General features: G+C 43.0%; 1 long non-coding RNA gene across 1 annotated transcript in view; it reads right to left on the bottom strand.

The window, feature by feature from the left end:
* Positions 1 to 8,764: 8,764 nt before the first annotated feature.
* LOC109268086 (uncharacterized) overlaps positions 8,765 to 22,883 on the bottom strand; it is a 30,385-nt gene continuing 16,266 nt past the window's right edge. Inside the window, exon 3 of the long non-coding RNA XR_002080463.2 lies at positions 8,765 to 9,246. This is a non-coding gene — a long non-coding RNA (uncharacterized LOC109268086). The remainder of the gene's footprint in view (positions 9,247 to 22,883) is intronic.

Below are 22,883 nucleotides of genomic sequence, written 5' to 3'. Positions count from 1 at the left end.
TTCCCGATAAACCCATTAATGAATGGTAAGACTGCAGTTGCCCCTGGATTTTTCATTTCTTTTGACAGCTCAGTTCCTGGTTGATGACGGTGGGTTTTATTCCAGCTGCCCCTGTTGGAGTCCCTTTGCGCATGAGAGTGAAGAAAGAGCTGTAAAGCTCAGAACACGGCTGAGGCAAAGCCAAACTGGGATGCACGGAACTACGACCCTGAGCCCCGTATTCAAACAGTAACCGCTCTGTGGATGGCAGTGTCCTTGGCATCTGTCACTGCTCACCTCCCTTAGCTCAGTACAACCGAGGAGTTAGGGCACAGCTTCTGGAATCCAGAAGACACAGGTCCACATCCTAGCTCAGCCACTGTCAGCTACGTAGCCTTGGGAAGGTTATTTAATCTTTCTAAGCTTCAGGGCATTCGGCTGCAACATGGGACTAATAATAGTGCATATGTCACAGAGCGGTTCCCAGGACTAACAGCAGGGGGTATGCAGAGTGATTAGCACAGTGCCTCGCACCTAGTAAGCAGTCAGTAAATATCAGCCATGTGTTATTGTGATTCCATTTCTGAAGCAGCAACTTGGAGTTGGGAATTCAGTTTTGGCTCCTCTAACACTTCCGGAGTCGTCACTCATTTTCAACTTCTGATCAAGTTCAGTTTTGTGAAAAGCACATACTCCTTGAGACGTGACCTGGCTGTGCGTCATTAATTCATGTATTCATTCATATCCTCTGTGTGCCAGGCAGAGAGTTAAACAAGGGGAACAAAGTTGAGAACAAAACTCCTCTAGGTTCTGACCGGAAAGACAGGCAAAGATTGAGATGGGGACAAGCTGGTTTGGTGAGCACCAATGTGATTTAGGTCCCCTGGGGGCGAAGAGGGGCATGTGACCTGGAGCAGGAAGCTGAGAGAACAGTGCCCACCCTGCCAGGCTAGGATGAAACAGAACTGAGGGAAATGGGAAAGGGCGATATGTGGAAGACAGAGTCCAGCTGGGGAGATGCTGAGAACAGGTGCAGGGAACAGTAGTTTCCAATGTCTGTAAGTCATTGGAACAGGCACTTTATAGCTGTTACTCCAGCAAATATAACCCCCCATTTTACAGATGAGGAAATGGAGGCCCAGAGAGATTTTATACCTGGTTCGAGATCCTACAGGCAGTAGTTAATGGCAGAGGCAAGACTCAAAGCCGACGGACTCTTCCCATAGGGCCATACCAGCCCTCTTACTGTATCACACATTCTATAATGAAGATGTCAGGGGCTGGTATCAATTAGAAGTCCAAAGAGGCTTCTTCTGGACTAGCACACGTTTCACCTATTGGCATTTAATAGCCTATGGGCTGTCTGATCACTATTTCCTCCAGAGCAGTAATGAGCAGGTGATAGGTCACTTGAATAGTACCTGCAATTCCTTTTGGCCTACATTCTCACAACCCCGACACAACGCAGGTGTGTTGGGGCACTTTCCACTCTTCCTAGGGAGGACAAAAACAATCCCTAGTTTATAAAAGAATAATGTAGCTCTTTTAGAATGATTGGATATCTCTTTTTTTAAACCCCTAAATACATATCAATGGAGTAGGACCTCTTAGTTATCCCAACTCATGGTTATTAACAACCCTGTGGATCCGGCTTGCTAAGGACAGCTCACAGCAGTAAGGGGCTGGTGTGTGTGCCTTGCAGGCCCCGTCCCTGAGTATGACACCCCTCACCTTATCTTGCATTGCATTTGTAGTTTATAACGCACTGCGTTTCCTCTTTCTTTTCTGATGCCCATAGCAACTCTGGAAGGGAAATAAGATGGGTACTTTCACCTCCACTGTGCAGAGTGCTTAGGGGACACTCATGATGTCACAAGGGCCAGTCCTGATCCCCCATTGCTCGCATCCCAACCCAGTTCTGTTCCCTACACCATTCTCTCTCCTAATTGTTCTGTTCATTTTGTACCTGTGAGGGTTAACTAGGAACACAGGAGTTCTGTTAAATATCACAGTAGTTAGTACATTTTAATCCTGATCCCCTAGCCTACTGTAGCTGCTGTAAAATATATGGCAATAATTTCCTGAGGCAGGGTAATGTATAAGGAATGTCAGGCCAGCCTCTGGGCATATTTGCCTTAGCTCAGTTTTATTAAAGTGAAACTTTTATTAAGGCATGTGGTGAATTGAGCAATCGGCATGATTCATGCTGTTATAAACCCATTGCTACACTCACAATAAATCAATGAGCCATTGTCGTACATTTGCTGTGGAGTTGGGAGAAACGAGGAAAAAATCAATATGGGGATATTATTCAGACCATATGAAAGTATTAAAGTGTATTCTGTGTGTATTAAACCTGGCCAAACTATATTTCATGTGCACTTTTTTTTCCCTATAAATATCTCCGTTAGTATCCTCTACCCTATATTATTTGCTAATCCATATCCTATTGTGAAATAATTATAGGAAATATTTCAAATGCCACATAGGTCTTCATTACTTTAAAAATGCACTTCATAATGATAAATTTGCATAATAAAATTGTCCTGAGGAAAAAGCACTGACAATATTAACAATGAACCTCTTCCTTTACAAACGCACTATAGCTGTAACTCTGTATAATTAAAAAAAAAAAAAAATCAACCAACCAGAAGACATGACTTGAGCCTGAGAAAGGCACTTCTCATTATTCCTCACCTTGATGGGGACAATCATTGAGCCAATAGTAATCTCCACATAGTTGGAAATGATTATTGTATCTCTGTTTACCTGGAACCTCCCCAGAACATTGAAATACGTATTGGCAAGACACATCTCCCTACAGCTACTGCGCGGGATCACCTGTGTTTCTGCATTAGGAAGTTTCAGGTTCTTCTGCAGGCTGATGTGAGTTGGTCACAAAAAAAGGGGTAGCCACATCTGGCTTCAAACGCAAGCTGCAGTACCTCTGAGATCATTCTCCGTTTTAGGAAGTAGGGAGCTGGGCATTCATTGCCACCTTAATGATGTAAAAGCGTTTCTGAGGGTCTTTAGCACTCTCTGAAACAAAGGTTGCTGTTCACGAAACACCTATGCGCTTACAGTGGGGTCTGAGGCCATCTTCTAGGCCCAAAGGCAAAGGCATCACGTTCAGTCTTTGACAAGTGCCCTAAGCAGAGAAGACCATGGGCAGTGAGGGGAGGCAGAGACAGTTCCAACTGGAGATCTCAGATTTCTGGAGGAGGTTTTGAAGGATGGTTTTAGCTTCAGCAGCCTTAACACATGAACCAAAAATGTTTTCCCTGTCCTGGATTCGTTGGCTGTCTGTAGCTTGTCACCCAAGGGCTATCAGCTGGACAAGAGAATCCATAACTCCACATAGTTGGAAGTCAATTGGGAATCTCCTTATGTGACATCATTTTACATTTTCCAATAAAAAGAAGAGACCCAAATGCATACTCCTGGCACCAGGGACCTCAGGAGGTATCGTGATGACCCTAGTAAGGTCCGAAGCTTGTTGTAATCAAAAGGATTATGCTTATCCCCACGTAGAAACCTTTCTGTCCCACTTTGTTTTGTGTCTCTCGTGTATGACAGGTTTAAAAATACATATTCCTTAACTACTTAAGCTGGTTGAGACTAAGAAATGCTATTTTGCTTGATTTCAAAAGAAGTAGGAGGTGGAGATCACAAAATAAGGAGGAACACTGAATAAGAGAGCTGACCCTGCAGGAAGTGCAGGGTCAGGGAGGCAGGAACCAGTCTCCCCTTTGTCAGTTCACTCCTGACCCTGCCTGCTCCCAGGATACAGGATGGATGTCCCAGTTTTCTGCTGCCTCCCATGCTTCCATTTGGAGCCCAACTTATTGACAACAGGAGCTTCATTGGAGAGACCAGAGTGCATGTGACATAATCTTTGGCTTTAGTATGGTATGTGTGTCTTTCAGGGCATATGGTCCGAGATGATCCATCATGGCCTATGATGTCAGATTATCCACTGAGACTGAGGTCTCTCTGCAGAAATGCAATTATATTCAGATAATGGCATTTCCAGTTGTTTCGATAGACAAGACTGATGCTGGGAAGGAGTGACTGGTGGAATACTGGATGATATACGCATGGGGCAGGCACAAGAATGAGGCATCGGGACCCAAGCTGTCGGTGAGTTTAGCAGCTCTTTCCTTCCCTGAACATTTCTCAGCAGTCAGCATTGGTTGCCATCCAAAACCCCATGGTCAACCATTCCATGGGCTCAGCCCAACAGCCCAGTGAGTCCCAGGCCACGCAGTGACTCCCTGACCTCCACTTGTCCTCCAGTGGCGCACTGCCTTCCCGCTTCACGAACCACGAGGAACATTTAGAGGGCTGGCTGCCTTCAGTGCTTTCCTCTGCCTGTGTAATTACCCCAATCATTTTCCTCTTCCTCTCAATCTTTATTTTGCTTCACTTTTCTACCTTTCATTCATTCTCTTTGTTTTTAAGGTTTGTCTGTTTGTTTTATAGACTTTTCCTCTAAATCTAGATCCTGCTATGGGTCTTCTAGCCTCCAGCACAGGGTTGAGGATAAACAGGAATTGAACACTGTGGCTTATCTGCTCAGTCATTTACCCAGTATTGACTGAGAATCCACACATCCTGGCTCTGGGTACTGGGTGTCTAAAGAAGCAGTATGGTGTGATAGGAAGGTGGCCGTTGAAACCAAACTGATTTGGGTCCAAATAGCTGCTTTGTTACTTACTAAGCCATGTGGCCTTGGTTTCTCCATCTTGGCATAGTGCCTGATACATAGGACCCACTGCAAGGGACCCATTATATCTATTATCATTTCTAAGCTGCAATCAGGACCCTTACAGAGTACATGTTTCTTAGACTCATAATCTTTTTGTGGATTCTTGTTCCAGATTGCTGAATTAGCTTAACATTTGTTTAAATAATTGAAAGGAGATTTCTGAAGGGCTTTTCAAAACCCAAAGACATGGATACAACAGATAGATTCAGTGTTGATTAAAAAAAATCAGTGAATTTTTCTTTTTTGCTCTTGGACCTTCTCCTTCAGAGACCACCCCACCTGGATCTTATTCCCAGACCGACCCCCAGTTCCTTTTCTCTGCCTTGGGCCAGCAATGATCAGCAAGCCTTAGTAAATGTTTGAATTGACTTTCTCTTCCCAATTGCATGCATATTTTAATAGGGGGCATTATAAGACCAAACTGCCCTTCAGACACTAAGGAAGTTTTCTTGGCAGATCTAGGCTGTGTCCTGTCCTAGGCCAAGCCAATCAGAATCTCCAGGGAGAGGCACAGGGACATTAGGCAATTTAGATAACCAGATCTATATCATTCACAAAACAAGGATTGGGTGTCCCTATGTCTGTAAAAAGTACAGTATGAGGCAAGAAAAATGTAAAACAGGATATCTGCCCTCAGGGAGTTGATACTGTACTTGGAGATTACATATATGTGTATACATATGTATACATGTGTGTGTCTATATATGCATGTGAATATGTACATGCACACACACACAAAGGCAAGTAACGATGCAAAGATATCATTGCAAATGAGGTCAGTGGGAATAAAACGCACAGGAATAATATGCCCAAGAAGATGGAAATAGTGAGGCATCTTGGAAGAATTTTGTATAGAAATTTTCAATTCTTGTTGTTATAGAAGTGTTCAAATATCCACACAAGCCAAATAAATAGTGCAGTGAACCCCCCATGGACTTGTCACTGATTTTCAGTGACTTTGCCTAACTTTTCACCTGTCCTCCTCCCCATTTCTCCACACTCCCCATTTCTCCCTGAGTTTTTAGGCAGACACACAAGCCCCACACTGGGCCTGGAACTGTTTGTTCCCATCTGTGGCAAGACCACACTGATGTCCACTCTTCCTCCACACCCATCTTGTGAGGACAGGTCTACAGACTACATTTGAGGAGCACTACTTAAAAGCACATGCCAGACATCAGGATACCTGGGTGACTCTGTCGGTTAAGCATCTGACCCTTGATTTCTGCTCAGGTTGTGATCCCAGGGTCGTGAGATCAAGCCCCACGTCAGGCTCTGAGTTGGGCATGGAAACTGCTTAAGATTTTGCTGCTCTCTCTCTACCCCATTCTTCCCCTTCTCCCTCTCTCTCAACACAAAACAAAACAAAACAAAAAATAAACGTTCTTTATTAATTCATGCCAGACCTCAAGGCATGAGTTAGTAAAGACAAAAGTCAGAGGATCCCAGATAAGGGCAGTGTTAAACATGGTATAGTCGTGGCGGGGAGCAAGCCTTATTAAAGGTACCTATACCGTGCCAGGAACATATATATGTGTCTCACTTAATCCCTGTGGCAGTCCGAGAGATAAGTATTATCATTTCTCACTTTACAGATGAGGAAACAGAGGCTTTAAGGGAACAGGTAGTGTGCCCAGTCACCCAGCAATAAATGGACAAAGGTGGGTCCCTAAGTTCTGTCCATCTCCAAGGTCATCGTTTTCTTCTCTGACCCTGCAGCCTCCTTCTCACCTAGGACACAACCAAGGGCCAGCCTGATGAGAACATAGGAAGCACAAAAACCCAGTGTTCTGGGAGACAGGGATGGAAAGGAAGAACCAGGCAGCATGGTGGGGCTCGTAGGTGCTGAGAGAAGTTGTTTCCCTTTATATTACAGTGGGCAATGAGGAGCCTGTGAAAGTTTTGTAGTGACAACATTTATCATGGTAAAAATTAAAATTTTAGTATTATGAAAATAATGTAAAGCTGTTGCATAAATTTTGGATAATAGAAAAAAATCCTGTACAACAGTTATTTAAACTTCTTTAGTGTCTTTTTCCCCTTACTTTTATTTTTCACATCACATAATCATACTCTATATACACACACACACATACACACACATATGTTTTGGTTTTGAGAGCACACATGTGAGCAGAGGAGGGGCGGAGGGAGAGAGGGATAGAATCTTAAACAAGCTCTGCACCCTGTGCAGAGACACATGCAGAGCTTGATCTCATGACCATGAGATCATGACCTGAACAGAAATCAAGGGTCAGAGGCTTAATTCCTGACTGAGCCACCCAGGCACTCCTCTGCATATATTTTACATCCTGTTTTTATTTAACATTATATCTTATGTAGCATGTTATTTTATAGTTTGTATCTCCATAACTTATCAGGACCTCACTAGTTCAACTAGTAAATATATAATTAATCAAAAATCTCTTCAATGGGAAGCACTTGGGTTCTCCACAGTTTTGTGTTACATAAATAACGCTATGATGAACATCTTTATGCATACTTGTTTTTCTGTACTGAGGAACATTTCTTTAGGAAGTGGTCAAGACGTAGGATTACTGGGCCACATGAACATGTTTACGGTTCTTGATGCGTATTGCCAACTGCTTTCCAAAAGGATTATGCCAATTTACAGTATTGCCAACTACATAGGAGAATGCCAGCCACTATTGGATTCTGAGTGGGGAAAGGGAATCAGACTGTGAATGATTTCAACACATAGGAGATTTAACCTTGAGGGGCGCCTGGGTGGCTCAGTCTGTTAAGCATCTGACTCTTGATTTCAGCTCAGGTCATGATCTCACTGGTTCACGGGATCCAGCCCCATGTGGGGCTCTGTGCTGACAGTGCAGACCTGGCTTGGGATACTATCTCTCCCTCTTTCTCTGCCCTCTCTTACTCATGTGTGCACTCAAGTGCACTCTTTCTCTCTCTCAAAATAAACAAATAAACATTAAAAAAAAGATTTAACCTTGATCTTTGATCACTGGGTTTTTGTAAGTATTGAATCACTAAACTGTATACCTGAAACTAAGACTACATTGTATGTTACCTATAAAATTAAAATAATAATAAATATGTAAAAAATTTTTTAAGAGATTTGACCTTGATCTGTAAGGTATTAGGAAGCTATTGAAGGTTCTTGGGTAGGAGAGTGAGGTGTGAAAACTTTATAAGATTCATCTAAGGTTAGCACTTGTGAGAACTAAGGAGACAACAGACTAGTAGGTGCCTGGTTCTTGCCTTTGTTATCACCTTGGGTAAGTCACTTGTCTTGGCATTGGTTTCTTGCTAAGTTAAATGAAAGTATGTAATAAATGATCTTCTATGGTTTTATAGCACTAAGATCATATGAGTCATTTGAATTCTGAACATTAACTTAGAGATAATTGAACTTCCACAATTAATTGCTCATTCCTCTAAGTTACAACTTCTAGTAAAATCCCAGTTCTTTGGGGGATGGATACTACCTGGCACATATGTCACTATTTCCTCTCCTGAATTAATGGCACATAGAGCCCATTGATCATGGCTCTCTTTCTGGCTCAGAGTGACCATCTGCAAAGCACTTGGGCAGTCTTTTGCTAGTGACTGGTGGTGACACACAAGGGGAGCCCCATCAGCCATCCAGGCCCTGAACTAATGTCATCCCTGATTCCACAGTATCTAGAAAAGCAGGGCAACAGATGTAGACAAAGCAAAGCGAAAAGGCATGAAGCACCATGCAACGTGAATCCTTAAACTGCACTCACTATGGCCCATTATGTTCTACGAACTTTACAGAGACTACCTCGTCTCATCAACTCTGATAGATAGGTTATTATTAGCTATTTCACAATAAGGAAACTGAGGCATGCAGGCTATGGGGCATGCTCACAGTCAGGTGGGAAATGCCAAAACCCGGCTTGCAGCCTTGGCAGTCTGGCTTTGAAGACTGTGGACTCTGTCCTCCACTGTGACATGCATGAAGGGGGGGAGGAGACTGTGGGGACAGCAAGTAGGGGTGGTATGGGGACAGAAAGAGGAGGCCAGGCGCTGAAAGACAAACTGCTGATTCTGTCATTTCGCCACAAGAGGGCCCTGCGCTTACAATTCATTTATTCTCTCAATCATTAATTCCAAGTGACTTTAAAGATAGGGAGTTGGGTGGAGGGGGCCACTCGGTGCTCTGCTATGGGGATAACAAGGGTAAAATGAACATGAGCTTCCCAACTTCCCAAGAATTTACAAGTGGTCAGGGAAATAAGGTCTAGGAAACACCGGCTGACCCACAGCGGGATGAGAGGAGAAGATATGGTGGTCTGAGGCCCAGATGAGGGGTTGCTCCCTGCAGCTGCAGTGGCTGAGGAAAGCTGAGTGGAGCAGGGTCCCTTCCATGCATCTTGAGTCATAGGCAGGATGATGTGGATTCATTCAGGTAAGGATAAAGGCACCCAAGCAGGGAAGGCAAGGTGTGCACGGGCAGGTAACAAGTGTGTATGAAGAACGGAAGATTTGGCCTAAAGATGGGGATATAAATGACAGTGATGGAAATAAAGTTAAAACAACATTAGGCAGAACGAAAATAAATCCCAAAATTCTGGCTTAAGACAACACACAGCTATTTCTACATCACAAACCAGACCAACAAAGTCTCCCTTATCAGCAAAATGGTTTACTCCAAGTGGTGTTTCTGGGACCCATGCTTCTTCCATCTTGTGGCTCCTCAGTTCCCACAGGTACAGAATCCTCTGTTTCCAACTGACAGAACCAGAAAAAAAAGGGGATAGCAAAGGTGCACCCTCTTCCTAACTACCTTGACCCTGAAGTGACACATATCACTTTTGCTTACATTTCATTTGCAAAATTAAATGGGTGGGAAATGTAGCCCCAGTCTGGGCAGTTGCTTCCAAGAAATATCTGTATCTGAGGGTGGGGAGGACTGGCACAAACCTCGGTGCCTTGACCACAGAAGGTCTTAATGCCAGGCTAACAAGATATGGCATCATGGCATAAGCAAGCTGGCTTGGAAGGGTTTGGAATTATGTCAGCAAAGGTTCCTACTTTGGAAAGAGAAATCTGGCAACAGCATGTCTCCAAGGGATGGAAACAAGGTAAGAAGGGAGAATGGTAGGGGAAGGAGTGAGGGGGAGGGGCACTCATACCACGAGGTTCCCAGACAGGAAGCAGCAGTGATTCAGAACCCCCACAAGGCCCGGCTGCTAGGAGGAGACCCGCTTTCTTCCTACACCATTACAGAGGTATGAGCCAAAGGCACGGGGACACGACGCAGATATTCAGCTCCATTAGGTTTGGATGGAGCCAAAAGAAAACCAGCGAACCCACGAGTTCTCGGGCAGATCTTTCCTGGATTTGTCTCAAAGACAGCGTCCATCCAGGCTTCATCTGCATCTGGAGTGGAGAGTGTCTGGGACTCATGAATCTGCTGGTGGACCGTGGACATGGGCAGCTGCCAAATGTGGCCGAAGCTGCCACCGGAGATCTGTTTTCACAGGTTTTGTTTGGAAACTCAGTGTGGGGTTTGGGAGCAGCTGGGAGATTCTGAGTAATTGCGTACCCTGGGGGTGGAGGGAGGCCAAGTACAACAGCCTTTCCCAGAGACCCAAGTGAGGGCAGGCAGGAAGTCAGGTGAGGCCACCCGAGGCCCAAGGCTGGAGGTCAGCTTCAGTGCCCTGAGGATGAAGCTCCACCCAGACACAGATACAGTAGCTCTGATGCCAACATGCTGGGCACCCTAAGCCCTGCTCTCAGCCCCAGGGCTCACTTTCCATATCAGGGAGTTTGGGGTGCTTTATGTACTATAAGGGGCCCTCCTTAAAGTATCAGAACTGGATACCCTGAAACTTAAATAGACCAGCGGATGATCTTTTGTTCTGCAATGTGTTTCCCTTTAGGCTCAGATCAAGTATCAGCTTTGAAGTTTTCCTTGACCTTGTTCTTTTCTACACCCCAGGAAGATTGATCATCCCCTCTTCTCCACACTCAGGGCAATTCTACCACCAACTTAACATGTAACCATCCATATTCAATCACCAAATGCTGCTTAAATACTTGATGGGTGTTAAGGGCTGTGGATAGAAGGATCAAGAAGCTTCAATCTGTGCTATCCTCCTTGGGCCCTGAGCTCCCTCTAGGCTGGGATGTGCTTCCTTACTTTTGAACATCTGTCTGGCTCAAGAGTGCTTGTTAACGTTGATGGAACTGAACTGGATTCACCAAACTATTCTGCTCTCTCCGGTGGAAATCGCCAAGAGATACCTCAAAATGCAAGCTCTATAAGCACATTTGAAATCAACAATTTCATTCTCCTGCCCTTGACTCCAGTTGGCTGCCATTGGAAGGCAGCCCTACATGCTTCATTGTGTGCAGTGAGATATCGCTGCCTATCATTTCATTACTCAGCATCATTATTGTCAGGCAGTGTGAGAACAGAGCATTTCAGGACAGCCTTAGGAATACGCCTTTGTTATCCAGGAATGATTTCATCTCAAACGAGATAATAATCATACTGGTGCCAAAAAGCTCTGTGTTCTAGTCTAGCCTCGATGACAGAAGCCTTGTGACCTGGGGCAAGTTACACAACCCTCGAAGATCTTAATTTTGACACTTCCTCTGCAGTAAAATGAACACTTGACTTTCAGCTCCAAAGTGCTCTTATTCCCCAATACTAAGATCTTGTCCCTCGATCTGAGTTTTGGAATTTAGTTCAACATTAAGTTTTTCCACAGTTTAGACCCTCTGTGCTGCTTTTTCTTTAAAGTTCTATTTCTTAATCGAGGAATAAAAAGACAGCCTTTTTGACCAGACAGCCAAGATCCCCAGGTGGACCCCTCTCTGAGAAAAGCACATATGTCTGTCAAGATTCTGAAAAATGTATCTTCTTCAATTCCTGTGTTTTTCTTTAAAAGAAAATATATAGAAACCACAAACATATTTGTATCATTCCCATATGATGCCTTCATTCTTGAAGGAAGTGTTGGATTTTCTTGTTCTTTGGCTCAAAGAGGAATGGGTGACATCAGTGAGCTAAAACTGTAAGTTCTACTGCCCTTTCCCTGTTAAACTTGAATGTTTACTTTCAGGGGATTGGCCAAGAAAAGTCCATTTGGGCTGGAACACAGCATATTTAGTCTCAGAATTAAGGTAATTTCTTTGGAAGAGTTTCAACCAAATCAATTTATTTCAGAGATGTTGGTGTTGGGTCCCTTTTAAAAATTCCAAAGCCCCAGGCTTTTTAACTGTACCTGCTCTGCTAACACAATCCCAAGCTGGCTCTCACTCTGAAAGCCATATACTCTAGGTGTATGGGATTCTGTGATGCGTGCCTTGGGTGTGCTAGAAAAAGGTTGCCGTTTTACAGGCTGAGTGTAGATTCATAGCTGCATGGGCTCCCTGGATACTGAAGACCCAAGGGCCTGGCGAGTCCAGACAAGATCCACCCCTCATATCTATAAATTCCCTTCAATAATAATATACATTCATACACATTATTTTCCACTTAATTCTTGTAAAAACTTTGTGAAGCAGATTGGTATCATTATATCTGTTTTTATCAAAACATACAGGGGTTTGGTGGTATTACTGCCTTGGCCAAGGCCTCTTGGCTGCTGAATGGCAAACCTGGAAGTGGTCTTCTTGTGAATAGCACCCCTGCTACAAGCCTGTCCTGTCTATCAAATCAGGAAGAATTGAGAGTGAAGAGCTGTTACAAAGTGCTTACCTTTGAAGATGCTCCTTTGAGAAAACAGAAGAGAAATGTCTAAGTATGGTTTGAAGACCATCTAGAAAGCTCTTCCCTAAAAGTATTTCCTCTACTTACTTGTCAATAACACCAAAATTTTACCATTAGAGAGTCACTTCTTTTAGTAAAGGACTAGGATTCTTGTAATTCTCTGAGTTTAAAAGGGGCCCATCAAAGAACTAGGGTATTGTCTAGTACTTCTAGACCAACATTTAATTGTGGTAAAATGAGTGAGCATTCCTTCCTTGTTCCCAATAGGCATGTTTTATCATGTTAAGACAGTAACTATTATCTGTATTTTACTAAAAGTTGTCAACATAAATCATTCCTCTCAGCCAAACTGACCTCTTTCCTGTCCCCGAAACAGCTAATAACCATTACTCCCTTGCTCCAGCCACTACTCCCTCATCAGATCTTTTAACAGGATCTTGTTTTCCCCAGCTCTAGGGCTGGAAAGTCTATGGATTTTCTTAGAGATGACCTATTCTTGTTTCTTGTTCAGTAGATGAGTGAGGAGGTTGTTTGAGTTGCCAAGACCACATAATGGACTTCCGCCTAAATGCTGGAACCTAAGACAAATGCATTTTTTTTTCCTGAACCTACGTCCATATGTCATTTTGAAGTAGTAGTAACAGCAATTCAGAAGCTATTCCACAGATAGCTTCCTCTCCATTCCTTATTCCCTTTTTTGTGTCAAAATCCCTAGCACCCTTCCCTGCCATGTAGAAGACCCATGAGGGTGTATGCAACTGAAAACTGTCCAGTTCTGTGTAGATAAATTTCTCAGGGAGAGAAAATGATATCAGGTCGAAATCTTGCTCGTTGATGATCTAGTAATCAAAGTTCAAATCCCAACTATGCCACTAACTTGTTAAGTAACATGGCAAGCTGCTACTCGTTTCTGGGTCTCAGTTTCTTCACCAACAAAGTAAGGAGTATCAGCGGCATTTCTGTTGGCCGTTTCACTTCTAAAATGCCAGTACTCAACAATCTTTGGCTCTAACTGGGTACTAAGAACAGCAAGTAGCAGACATGATCTTACAAGCTCCTTGCTGATGACCAGTGTTCCTTTTCCTGTGAACAGAGCTTTTCTTTTCCTAATAAAATATCATACTTTCCCCGCAAACTGACATTCACAGTGAAATGTAAATAACTGGGTGCTGATTCTTTCTTGAGAGTCAGGTATGAACCAAAGCAGCTGCTGACAAGTGGGCATCAGGTGACTGAAAGACGGGGAAGAGCAGAATGAAAGTCCAAGGAGAGAAGAGTGGAGAACTCCAAAGGTGGTCTTTGCTGTGGGGTGGCCTTGGCAGGTTAGAGGGCAAAGGCAAGCCTAAGTTTAACCTTTCAAAGCTTCAAATGAAACACCAGGGCATCTGGCCTGCCTCTCTTTGCCAAAACAGCCACCCCTCTGGAGTGCAGAGCTGCTTGAGATCCGTCAGTCTCCAAGGTCAGAAGGTTAATGTCCCAACCTGACTCAGGTCACCTCTCTATGCCCCCTCTGAAACTTCAGCTCTACATTTTTAAGATGCATATAATAAAACGTGACCCTGAGGTCTACCCCATTAAAGAATAAAACGGTAATCCAGATACATACAACATCTCAGATACACGGAGGCTCCATTTGCCTCTGTTCGGAAATGGAATGCCGACAGATTTATGATAATTCGGATATTGTCTTTCTTCATGTACTAAACGTACTGTGGAGGAGGCTATGGAAAGTGGAAAAGAACCTCAACTGTCCTAGTAATAATCTATGGAAATGCCCATGGAACTTAAGATAAGAGGCTTTTATTTTTACCTATGACACACATTCTTAATAGAGACCGGAGAAACAGGTTACGGCCTATTTAAAATGTGGTCATTTAACCTGCTTTGAATGTCACGCTAGGCATAGACTATAGGTTACTTGAAAGAAAAGAGATGCTTTCTTACTCATCTGTGAATCCACCAAAGTGCCCAGCACAGCTCCTGGCATGTAGTACATGCCCAGGAATACTTACTGTGGTTGATGAATGAACTTGAAAATAGCCATTGGGGAGCAGTGTGTTAACAGAGTGAACACAGCACTAGATTAGGGGAGTTAGCATACCTGCATTTTCATCACAATCAGTGCACTGAAGGCAACCTTGTGTAACTTCTGAGATAGGTCTTTGAGAGGCCTTGCAGCCTTCCCCCTCTTAGAACTGCTCTGACATTGCCCTTCAAGGAAGCCAATCAATCTCCTAGAGGGTGTGAGGTCACATGGAGAACAAGGACCCCCAACCAACAGCCGGTACCAACTTTCGAATGTGTGAATGAAACCATCGTGGACCTTCTGGCCCAGCTGACCCTCCAGCTAAAATCCATCATGAGTGAGCCCAGGAAAAGCAGAAGAGAGACTGCTGGGCCATACAGAATCATGAGAAATAACATTTTTGTTTGTTTGTTTCCACCCACTAAGTTTTTGCATGGTTTGGCACACAGCAAGGGCTAACGTAGCCAGGAAGTTAGACGAGGTAGCTTCTAAGGTGCTGTCAGCTTTATGATTCTAAAACCTTAGTATAGAGCTAATAGTGAGAATAGAACAGCATTTCTGGAAGCGTCTCTATTCTGCACCATTGGTTTTGCAGAGGAGGAAACAGACACAGAGAGGAGAGGTCATTTTCCCAAGTTTGCCTTATATAATGCTTGATTGTGTCGCATAGACTCTAAAAAGAAGAAAAGCAGAGGCTGGCCCATTGTCCATGCCCCCTGAAGTGTGTCCCTCCACACACTTGAGAAGATGGTGCTTCTGCTCTGTTTGACAGGACCAAGGAGAACTCCCTTCTGGAAAGCAGCCAGTCCATTAACGGACAAAACCCCAAGAAATAGCCCACACCATGAGACCATCCTTCCCCTTAAAAGACCCTAAATCTTTGTACCTTTATCTTAGGACAAAATTCAAATGTAATTAAAGAGTGCATCTTAAATCTGGAGAGACTGGCTTTCCAGCACGTGCTTCTAATACACATTTGGTGTCCTAACACCGACTCTCTCCTCTCTCCACTGTATCGTTTCTACCTGCCTTAAGTAGTGATGGCTGCAGCCTAAATGTGTGCTGTCTGCTGCTTTTATGTGCATCTCTGAAACTACTGATGAAAATTCTTCCCCCTGAAGTGTGAGCCGTTACTAACATACCATACAGTCTGGCATTGATTTAGGGCCAACCTGGGAATTTCAGGGTTGGGCTTGGATTTATCTGAGAGGAGTTAAATGTTTGGGGCAGGGGTGTAGTGCTGTTCCAACAAAATGGCAAAAGTAAACTTCAAGATGAGTGTCAGTAGAGAGAATTAGAAGAGACAATTAAATAAATACCTGGATGGAAATTCTGGGTCCGGTGCCATCAGCAGAGCACACAACATCCATTTTAGACACATTCTAAAGACAATTTCAATAAGTCATCTGAGAAGATGAATCAAATAAATCCCAAATCTTAAGAACAGATTGGTTGCTATGTGGCTTCTTGCAAGTGGACCATTAAATCAACTTTTTTAAAACTAACAGTTTCTCCTGTCATCACCAAGTGAAGAAGTGGAGGGGGAAAAAAATCAGTTAGCCAAAGGAATGACATTCAGATGTTGAAAGGCTGAAACCTGAGGAACACTACCAAACTGTTGCTAAAAAACAACAAGGAGCTGGTGTTGAAAATGAAGACACAAAGGAGCGTGCTCTCCAAGGCTTAGCACATGGTCTGTGCCCACACGTGCTGACTGGCATCAGTGATCTGCCTAAGAAAACACAGTAGCTGGTTTCCTTCCAGAACCTTCTCACCTATGGTTGTAACTCCGTGTGATGCTGGTGAATCTGGAAGGCGGATGATGACCTGCACCTCCTCACACGGCGCTGCCTTGCATTTCTGCAACCAGCAGTCATCTGAACCTCTGGTTTTGTCTGACCCGTTGATCACTTACCACCTTATACTGTGGGCTGTTGGCACATCACAGACAGATTCACTGGCCCAGGAGCTCCTGCACCCACCAAAGGCAGCACAACTGAGGAGAGAAAATGCCAGCATCCCCCATGGGCCCGAGGACATGGAGTTGGCAGCCAGGGGTGTTTAGTCCCAGGCTAAACTATGTGACTGAAACCCAAGTCAGAATTCTTGAGAGACCACTGGAATAAGAATAAGAAGTCATGGAGATTAGCCCAGCTGTGCTAATAACTGCCTGAGAAACCGTATCACTCAACCGCTCTGGCCTCAGTTTCCTGATTCAGAAACAAAATGGTTTGAGTAGATGATCTCTCTAAAGGTGGAACAGAGACGCCTTCTCTCCCTCAAAAACCACTCTGCCATGTTAGCCGTGCAATCTCAGCCCACCTGACCTCAGCTCCTCAGTCCCTCATCCACAAAGTCCTAGAGTCGTAAGGATAAAATAAGTTATAATGTGTTACAAATTTAGGACACTATCTGGCATGTAGAGATTAAGTATTTAATATATGTTAGCATAAATAAATATGTTATAACTCAGTTGTTCAAGTAACTTGGAAGCAAGGAGAAAGCAAACTATGGTAGCCCTCTGATAGCATGAATGCTTTTGAGATTATAATAGGGACTGGCCACACCTCCCCATTTCCCCCATAATGTGTCTGCTCATCTTTCTTCAAGTGCTTTGTCACTTTTGTGGAATCAGTTTTATTACAGATTAGCTTTTCTCTATTAATCTTTATTGAAGAATAATCATAAAAATCAGCATACTTTTGTGTACTTCAATAAAGAAAAATGGTCTTGCTTGCTTGTTTGTCTAGACTTTGATGTGTCTTCTAACCTTTGACTGAGTTTTACTAACCAGGCACTTAAATGCATGCCCATCAGAGATGTATTAAAACACATGAACAACAACTTCTTCATGTTTATATGTTTCGAAAAAGAGAAAATGAAAGCAAAAGAGATTTAGGAATTTCTCTTACACTGAAGAAACATCTGTTAAGGAACCGAGTCATTTCTTCTATTTCTTTTTATCCTGCTAAATACAAATGTAATGGAAATTCTCTATCACATAAAATCTCAAATAGCCAATCCTTGGGTGGGAGGATTAGAGTAGGGTTTTTTAAATTTCCATCATTATAATATCTTTAATTTCCAAATTTTCTAACATGACCTTGTATTTTATAATAAGAAAAAATAATGTTATTTTTAAAAGTACTCATTGGTCCAGCAATCAGCCAGACTTGTACTAACTGTTCCATCCACCAAACAGAAGGCATCTCTTTGGGGGCCAGGAAAACTGCCAAGAGAGAAGGTAGTGTCTCCCTCTTGGAACTGTACAGTTTACGGAAGAGACAAGACACACAGATAAAGTGAACTGAGATACACTTAACACCAAAGGGGATGTTCAGAGTAAATAAACCTAAAGCAAGAGAAGGAGTTGGAGTTTTGGGGCTTCTTTGTAGTAGGATCATCTCTATCCTACATTCACTAATTTCACAACCATGAGCTTGAGAGTGTCCTGCTCACCAGGCCCTGCTGTAGGCTTCAGGGATATAATGATGAAAAAGATGCCCTCCCTGCCCATATCAAAGCCATTGGATAATAAGGAGATACAGAGACTTAAAAAGATCATTTAAAATGGGCTGATGAATGGAGAAAGAAATTGTGGTTTATATACAAAGTGGAATACTACTTGGCAATGAGAAAGAATGAAATATGGCCTTTTGTAGCAACGTGGATGGAACTGAAGAGTGTTATGCTAAGTTAAATAAGTCAGAGAAAGACAGATACCATATGTTTCACTCTTATGTGGATCCTGAGAAACTTAACAGAAGACCATGGGGGAGGGGAAGGGAAAAAAAAGTTAGAGAGCGAGAGAGCCAAACCATGAGAGACTCTTAAAAACTGAAAACAAACGGAGGGTTGATGGGGGGTGGGAGGGAGGGAGGGTGGGTGATGGGCATTGAGGAGGACACCTGTTGGGATGAGCACTGGGTGTTGCATGGAAACCAGTTTGACAATAAATTTCATAATAAAATAAAATAAAATAAAATAAAATAAAATAAAATAAAATAAAATAAAATAAAATAAAACAAAATGGGTTACTGAGGGTGTGTAGTGCTCTTTCATACACCTATTCATTCAACAAAAATGCACTAAACAGTTTTTCTGTGTCAAACAGAGAGAGGCATGAATAAGAATCAAACTGCGTCCTCAGTGAAGCTTCCATGTGAATGGTCAAGGATACATTGCAGCCTCCAGTGAGATTGCAGAGTGTATATTGTTACCTGCCTTCCATAAAAAACTGAAGCTTGAGCTAATGTGCCCAAAGCCACACAGCGACTAGGGGCAAATCAGGGCTGGAAACCAGAACCTTTGGGGCCCAGTGTTCGTGGAGCCTTCACTTCTCCATTGTTGGCTTCCATGGAGGCAGAAGTCTTTCTGTACTACTCTCATCATGAGAGAGCAGCTGTGAGACATCCCTTTTTTCTGAGTGGGAATAAAAAACCACGCATTTTAAGGAAAGCACGAAAGGTTTGAGTGCAGCCATCCATCCACCCAGACATTCACCTAACAGACATTTCCTGATGCCACTTGGCCACCGTAGCCTTCCATGGGCCAGGCCATTCAGAGCTGTTCACATTTCCAGGGCACCTGGGTGGTTTAGTTGGTTAAGCGTCTGACCTCGGCTCTGGTCATGCTCTCACGGTTCATGAGTCCAAGCCCTGCATCAGGCTCTGTGCTGACAGCTCAGAGCCTGGAGCTTGTTTCATATTCTGTGTCTCCCTCTCTTTGCTCCTCTCCCACTTGCTCGCACACACTCTCTCTCTCTCTTTCTCAAAAATAAATAAACATTTTTTCAAAAATTCAGAAATGTTCACATTTCCACATCAGTGCATTTCCAGCCTCCCTGGGCTGGGAAGATTGTCAGCTACCAAGTAGGAAAAAGAATGTGATTCAGTCACATGAAGGAAGGATGCTCAAAGCTCTGAGCTGAGACCCACAGAATTAATTCCACTACATTCTCCAAGCCTGAACTGTGGTTTTGGTGACGAAAGGTTCAAACCATCGCTGCTGGAAGAGCAAACCTACAGTGCCATCCACTTCGTGGAGCGCAAGCACGTAGATGTGGTTTTGTATTCCATGTCTAGACCCGCTGCTTCCTTCTAGAGGTTAGGTGTGAGCAGAGAAGGTCAGGATGGAGGGGTCTGTAGGGCATTCTCTTCCATCTGTTCTGAAGCTGCCCCTACTGAGGTGGAAGGTGCTAGAAGATTCTTCCCCAAGTCACTGTGAGAGTCAGAGCTGTGGTCAAGAAGCATATGTGCTCACCCTCTGGGTGGGTGGGCAGTTCAGCCTACACTGAACATCAAGCCTATTTCTGTTGTTTGCTTCTTTCTCATTTTCGGCTCTTCTGAGCCCAGGTTTAAGTGGCAGGTGGGGCAGTGCTAACTGCACTGGGCTGGCTCCCAAAGCCAGAGTTCCTATGCACTGACTCAGGGGCCTGGGTCAAGTCCACAGTCTCTCTGAGAAAATTCCTCATCTGCACATGACCGAGAATTTTCGGAAGCTGATTTTGGCAAGTGCTGATTAGTGGGCCATGCTCTCTGCCCAGCACGTGGTAGGCATCACCTCACTTAATCCTCGCATCCAGTGAGGGTGCTGTCATTATCCCTGTGATAGAGGTATGAGAACTGAGGGCCGGAGAAGTAATGTGCCAGTGATGGAGGCACTGGTGAGAGGAGGAACAAGGTCTCTGCCTTTGCACTCCAGGACCTGAGCTTGTGGCTCGGCGGTCAGACTTGCATCGTGCAGGCCATCCCTCATTACGATGGTTTGGCTTATGAGTTTTTGACTTTACAAATGTGCCAAAGTGGTATGCATTCAGTAGAAATCGTACTTTGGATTTGGAATTTGGATCTTTTCCTAGCCTGGCGAGATGCAGTCCAATCCCTTCATGACACTAGGCGGTGAAAACACTCCCCGTCAGCCACATGACCATGAGAGTGAACAACCAATACGCAGACACCTCTTCTGCACCCATACGACCATTCTGTTTCTCACTTTTTGTACCAGTATTTAATAAATTACATGAAATATACAATACCTTATTATCAAATAGGCTTTGTGTTAGATAATTTTGCCCAGCTGTAGGCTTAATGCAAGTGCTCCGAGCACATGTGAGGTAGGTGAGGCTAAGCTATGATGTTTGGTATGATCGAGACATAACCCCATTGTAAGTTGAGGAAGACCTGTGATAACTTTGTCTTATTCCTGATTTCATTGGTAATGATTTTTCTGTTTCTCTGTAAGAAGGCTGTTAGATGTTGGTGACATATGAATCCTTTAAAGCATTTTTTAAGGGACCCTTCTCATTAATTTTAATGTTCTTGTTTGCTTTGACTTGGGACGAGCCTATGATTCCATGTTCTAAATGTTTTAACAAACACATCAGATAAAACAAATAAAGCCAAAATAATAAGGTCTCAACATCCCAGTGCTAGATGTGTAGTGTTTCTCAATTTTCCTTAATAATAACATCGCCTTGGATGTTTGTTTTCAAAAAAAAATCACCAGACTTCTCTCCTGGAAATTCTGGCTGAGTAGTATGGAGTGAGGCCCAGGAATCTGGAATTTTAATACGGTTGCTAGGTGTTTCTAAGGAGGAAGATGTGCACAAGTTACCATAAGGCAAACTATGTGTTATGGTGGTTTTATAAAACAAACTTCGAAGGATATTTGAAAATTTTAATAAATGAAATAGACTAAATAATACAAGGACCACCTGCATAGTTTAACTCTGACAACCTAGCTAGAATAGCCCAGGTCCTGGAATCCAGAGGCCCTGAGCAGTGACCCCAGTTTTTGCATTAACTAGCTTTTTAAATTAGACATGTATCTTTCTTGTCCTAAGTTTTAAAAGAGCTTTATCAGGAATGAGTGCTTAGTAGATATTTTTTGGAGCCTCTATTGGTATGGTAAGTAAAAATAAAAGTACTGAATATGTGCCAGATACTGTGTTAAGAACATTATAGTTATTATCTCACTTAATCCTCATAAAACCTCCAAGAGAAAGCACAACAGATTATTGGAAGAAGATCACGTTATATGAGTAAACATAAGCAGGCTAAACTCTCTTAATAAAAAGCGGAAGACCTTCTCAGGTCAAGTTAGAAAGTGTAACAATGATATGACACCTGTAATTGCAACGAAGTAAATGACACAGAAAGGTTAAAGGCAAAAGGATTTTATCCAGATGTATCAGGAAAATGCAAATAAAATTAGAGCAGGATTAGAAGTAACAACATTTAAAGGGGGCAAAAAATATTAAATGAGTAAAGCAATACTTTTCATATTGAAAACTAATAACAATCGTATAAGTCCTAAATACTTATGTGCTGAATAATTTAATACTTAGGTAATAGTTTTTAAAAACTATTTTAATCACAAAAAGAATGCCAGCAATGAAACTCACCAATGCAAATTTGGGGGAACCAACCCTAAATTTTCACAGAAGAACAAGTTGAATAATGTGCATTGAAAGCCTCTGTGGCCTGATTTCACCAGCAGCTTCACCTCTCCAGGTCAGTGTCATCACTGAGATCCTACCTGTGTCATCACAACAGGATTCCCTAGACTCTGCTCCCTCTGACACATGATTCTCCACGGAGCCTTGTTTTCAGCCCAAACCCTATCACGTCTATTTCAGAAATTCTTCAGTGTTACAGCATGGATCCCCGGTTTCTAGTGTGCGTGTATACAGGTATTTTTCTAAATGTGTGTATTTCATTAATCAGTTCAGTGGACAGTGGGAACCCCCAAACCCTAACCTCTTGCCCAGAAGATTCTGCTTGAAGTACTTTATAAATGTGTTGAGAAAAATATTTTAAAATAAAATAAAAATAAAACAGCTTCTTCGGTGCCTGCTTGCTGCAGACAGAGCAAAAACTCAAGGCTGACCTTGGGATAGTCCGCAGGAAGGTGGGTACCTCTCAGCAGTGCACTTGCCCCAAACCCAGGAGGGACCACGGGAGATTTCAAAGAATGGCAAACTCCCTGATGTCTCCTAGGCCTCAGTTTTGTATCCCAGATGATCCCAGTTTAAGGAGGTGTTACAAAGTAGTGATCGAGAACACACACTGGACAATTGTATCACATATTTGAAAGTTGCTAAGAGAGTAGATCTTAAAAGTTCTCATCGTGAGAAGAAAAATATTTTTGTAACTGTGTGTGGTGATGGATGTTAGCTAGATTTGCTGTGGTGATCACTTCACAATATACACAAATGATGAACTGTTGTATACCTGAAACTAATATAATGGTACACGTCAATTACATACCAATAAAAATTTAGAAAAAAAAAAAGAATACACACTCTGAAATCAGGCAGGTCTCGGGCAGACTATTTTGAACCTTAACATCCTTGTGTGTGAAATAGGGAAAACATC

Source organism: Panthera pardus, unplaced genomic scaffold (genome assembly GCF_024362965.1).
Source record: "Panthera pardus isolate Hobbes unplaced genomic scaffold, ASM2436296v1 HiC_scaffold_26, whole genome shotgun sequence".
In the NCBI taxonomy this organism is placed as follows: Eukaryota; Metazoa; Chordata; class Mammalia; order Carnivora; family Felidae; genus Panthera; species Panthera pardus.
This window is presented reverse-complemented; position numbering and strand designations above follow the sequence as displayed.